This window comes from Pteropus medius, unplaced genomic scaffold (assembly GCF_902729225.1).
Source record: "Pteropus medius unplaced genomic scaffold, Ma_sr-lr_union100, whole genome shotgun sequence".
NCBI classification, from domain to species: Eukaryota; Metazoa; Chordata; class Mammalia; order Chiroptera; family Pteropodidae; genus Pteropus; species Pteropus medius.
In genome coordinates, this window is record NW_024356342.1 from 42,336 (window position 1) to 47,439 (window position 5,104).

The window sequence follows — 5,104 nt, forward strand, 5'->3', positions numbered from 1 at the left end:
AAAGATGTTCAAAAACAACACAGTCACCCAGCTCCTGGCTCCTTATAAATGGTTGATTAGAAGTATCCAATGGAAATAGGTTGCAGATTTCTATTGTTAAACCAAGCCATGGACTGCCTATCAGATCTTTCTTTACTGCTAGAAATAGAGATTATCAGCATGTTTAACTATAACCCGATTAGAGAACTGCAGAAACCATAGAAATAATTTGAAAACTTATCCTTAAAACTCTTTCTTTAGAAGCACTATCAGCTACAAAATCTGTAGTAGCCAAGATACTCAAAATAAATACAACCAATAAGATGAATCATGGATAGACACGATAGATAGATAGATAGATAGATAGATAGATAGATAGATAGATAGATAGATAGATGATATATATAATACATATATGATATATCATATATATACACACACATAGAGAGAGAGAGACGATAGATAGATTCTAGAAGAAATTTTGTGTTTATTGAGACTGAGAATTCCAAGATGTGCTGTTGGTAACCTGGACACCCAAGCAATCAGACGGTGTAAATTCCAGTCTGAATTAGTTTCTAAAGGCAGGAAAAAATGATGCCCCAGCTCAAAGACAGGTAGATAATTTCTCTCATACTCAGCCTTTTTGTCCTCTTCAGGTCTTCAGTTGATTGGATGGAAACCATCCACACAGCCTCACAGACGCACCCAGAATAACGTCTGAGCAAATCTGGGCACCTCGTGGCCCAGTCACACATGGCTTTCATGAGAAACGTTTAGAGCAGAGGATGGCCTCCAAGTGCCTTTACTTGTCCGTCCAGAGTTCTGTGAGACACATGCCCTGTCTCTCCTCTCGTGTTAGATGTGGTCCCTCTCCCTCAGGCTCCCAGTTCCATCTTCTGCTGCCATCTCCTCATGTGTCAGGCAGACTTTACCCTTTGGGTCTGACCCGGGTCCTGTGTTCTCCAGCTTTGTCTTGGGAGAGTCGTGGGCTCCTTATGTTCCCTGGGAAGGGTTTTCTACGGGAGAAGATGACCTCTCTCATTAACAAGGTCGGCTTCTCTGAATGATTTTCCTGTGAAGATCTTATGAAGGGCGTCCTCCCCATTAGGGGCCAAAAGGGAGGAGGATAGAGAAGATAACGGGACGCAGCTCCTCATTCATTCCCATGGGGAATTAGGGCCGACACAGGAGTGAACCAAGCTTCATGTGGCTCGTACATGATGCTGCTGTGGTTGATCGCGTTGGTTCTTTGTCCTTCTGCTTTAGCAAACGCAGGGCAGGTTCCCTGTGAGGGGTCTCTTCCCTACGGCCCATTCCGTAGGTTATTCTAAACTGCTGGAGACCAGTCCGGACTAGTCAATGTTGAAGAGGCCCTTGGTTGAAGGGGGGCTGTGTTGTGGTACCGAGGTGGGGTCTCAATGCTAGGTCACCACCCTTCCTCTCAGAGGACAGGTGGGGTGTTGGTGATGAGGCTCTGATGAGCACCTGTGTCCTTTCCAGGTTCTGTTCTCATCTCAAACCTGGCTGCATCTGCATTCTGGGCAGCAGGGGGCGCTGTGGGCCCAGGAGCCATGCTTACAACCTGCCCTGGCTCCCTGTCTGGGGCCCTTGCTCAGTGCTTAGCAGTCAGGATCCACCAGGTGTGACCCCCTACCAGTCCCCGGGGGCCTCAGGACAGATGGTGCCCAAATGGCACTGAGGCAGCACTACATCTCTTGGAATTCGGGCGACATAAGAGACACAGGATTGGGGCAGCTGTGGCTCTGTCGTGTTTCCTCGGTGGGCCTAAGTGTGTCCACCATGGCCTGGACGCTTCTCCCCCTCCCCTTCCTTACCCAATGCCCAGGCTTGATAAACATATGTGTGAGAAAATGCTTGATTCAAAAGTGTATTAATGATCTCTGCAGCTTCATATAAAAGGACAACTGACCCATTAAAATGGGCAAAAGATCTGAAAAAACAGCCCATAATGGAAAATGTACAAGGGGCCAATATGCAAATTAAAAAGGCCCTCAACAATATAAGTTAGGAGGAAAAGTAATAATACAACTACTATGAGATAGAACTATGCACAAACCATAAAAAATAAATTGGTAATTTGGACTTGATCAAAGTTTAAATTCCCTCCTCTTTGAAAGGCGCTGTTAAGAGAATGACCAGACCAGTGGTAGACTGGGAGGATATCTACGCAAAGTCATATCTATGATAAACGCCTCGTATCTATAATAGATAGAGAACTCCTACAATTCCACAGTTAGAGGACAATTTCATTAAAATAGAGGAGACACTTCACCAAAGACAATATATGATGGCACATAAGCTCATGAGGAGATGTTTGGCATCATTACATAATATGGAAATGCAAATTAATAGAAAAAATAATGACTACACATATATGAGAATGGGCCAAATAAAAACCCTGACTATGCACCATTTTGGTCAGGAGGTGGCCCCAAAACTCACGCAAACTCCTGGTGGGAGTGTGAAATCCATAAACCCCTTTGGAAAACAGTTGGGCAGTTTCTAAAAAGGTTAAATGTATGCATTCCATGTCATTCAGCTATTATATTTACCTAAGAATAATTAAAGTGCACATCAATGCAATGCGTTGTTAACAGATATGTATAGCAGCTTTAGTCATTTATAATATCCATAAATTTATAAGAATTTATATTAATATTTCAAATATCCAAGCTATTAACAGTTATATATATTAATACGTATACATAGATGTATTTATTCATTTGTAATATAAATAACACGTTATGTGTAATAGTCCCAATACGGAAACAACTCAAATGCCTGTACCAGGTGAATGGATGAAGGCACCGCGGCATAGCTGCATCATAGGAGACCGTTCAGCAAGGCATGATTTATGTGCACACGCCAGACACGCTTAGACCTCGACACATTATGCTACCTGAAGGAAGTCGGAAAAACAGGAAGAAAAATATTTGGTTTACACAAAATTCTATGCAACGTACACTATCTTCTACTGACAAAAGGCGATCAGGCATTGCCTAGGAATTGGGGCGGGAATGGCAGGAGGGAGGGACGACAAAGGGACATGTGAACACTTTCTAGGGTGACAGATATATTTATTACCTTGACTGGGGTGATGGATTCCCACGTGTACACGCGTGTGAGAACTTACACGTTCTACACTTAATGATGGGCAGATTGGACCATAATTGTACCTCACTGAAGCGGCGCTGAGTGTATCTCGGGCCCCTCCTTATGGCAGAGGAAGTTCCCGACGCTCTGGCTCCAGATACATTTACCCGTCCAGCTGCTTTGCTGCCATCAGGCCAGTGCAATGGTCACCTGTACACTGTGCCATCGGCCGCGCACGCCGACTCTATTCACGACTCTGAGGGATGCAAACGCTGATAAACGGCTGAGAATCAAGCATCTCTTCTTGGAATGCTGAGCGCTTTGCTGGTCCACCAGCAGGACCCCCGCGCTCCGTTCAGACCCACATCACCAGTCTCCTCCCTGCGTCTGCTCAGGCCTTTGCTCCCAGAGCCCTCTGCATTGTCACCTCTGTCACGCTGTCTCGTACGGTGCTCATATTTTCCACGTCTCTTCCTCCTAGTAGTCTAGGGATTCCCTCAGTGAAAAGGTCTGTTTATTAATATCAGTTACCGTGGGATAGAGCAGGGGTTGTGGCCCATGGAGGTTGGAGGACTGACTGTGACCCGGCCCTGAGGCCTCAGTTACTAACATGATTTCCACCAGGACCCTGCAGTTGCACCAGTGGACAGCAGGGGGGCTGTGGGTCTCCCCCAGGTTCTGACCTTTGGGACCCTGCTGTGTAATCTGCACATTCTCCAGGGCTGGGTCCTTTTTGCCTATCTTTGATGATGGGGACTCGGCAGCTGTGTCCTATCTGGGCTGGGCAGAGTCTCTCGCTCCCAGGTCTGTGGGGTCCCAGCAGTGGCTCCTCAACCCCAGGGGCAAACTCTTAGACTCAGCCTCAGGCCTTTGTCTACGTGAAGAACCAAGCTCAGAGCTCAGCAGGTGTGAGCAGGACCAGAAGGGGAAACACGTGGTGTGAGCAGCCCCTCCCCCTTCACCAGAGAGGAGGATAAAAGAGGCCGGAGGCAGCAGGGCCCCAGCTCTGAGGCTGCAGCAGGGCGGCGCGCACCATGGCCTGGTCCCCTCTTCTCCTCGTGCTCCTCTCTCACTGCACAGGTAGGGACAGGCCTAGGGACCCAGGCACCCTCCAGCTTCACTCCCACCTGGTTCAGAAGCCTGAGACATGTTCCCAATTTTTGCCGAATGAGCCATGAGTGTCTGTGTTTGCAGGTTCCCTCTCCCAGCCTGTGCTGACTCAGCCGCCCTCCCTCTCTGCATCTCCGGGAGCATCAGCCAGACTCACCTGCACCATGAGCAGTGGCTTCAGTGCTGGTGGCTACTGGATAGGCTGGTTCCAGCAAAAGGCAGGGAACCCTCCCCGGTACCTCCTATGGTTTAAATCAGACTCCGATAAGTACCAGGGCTCCGGGGTCCCCAGCCGCTTCTCTGGATCCAAAGACACCTCGGCCAACGCAGGGCTTCTGCTCATCTCCGGGCTCCAGCCTGAGGACGAGGCCGACTATTACTGTAGCACATGGGACAGCAACTCTAAGACTCACACAGTGCTCCTGTCCCAGAAGGAAGTGAGACAAAAACCTCTGTGCTCTCCAGGCCTGTTGCAGTCACCTCTGCTGGTGTCTGTGACCAAGTCTAGCTCCGTGGTGACTTGTGTTGTCAGATCTCATGCAGCACCTGCTTTCCTTGGACCAGTCGTCCTGACAATGTCACCTCCTTCTCTTCAGTTCAACTTTTAGATTGATTTGTTGTCCATGTATTCTCACGGAGTTCAAAAATCCTTACTCAGAGATAAATATCTCCTGGTAGACACAGCTGAGGATGTCAAATCCGGTTGATTCTTGTCTTTCCCAGCTCAGAGTCTAGAAGTGACTAAGATTTGCTTCTGGTGTGAGTGCTTCAAATTAATTCCATGATACAACCATCAAGCGGAAATGAAATTTATTCTATATGCTATGAGTGAATTATAAAAATTTAAAAAATAATACCATTTACAACAACATCAATATGAAATATTAGAAATAAATCTAAA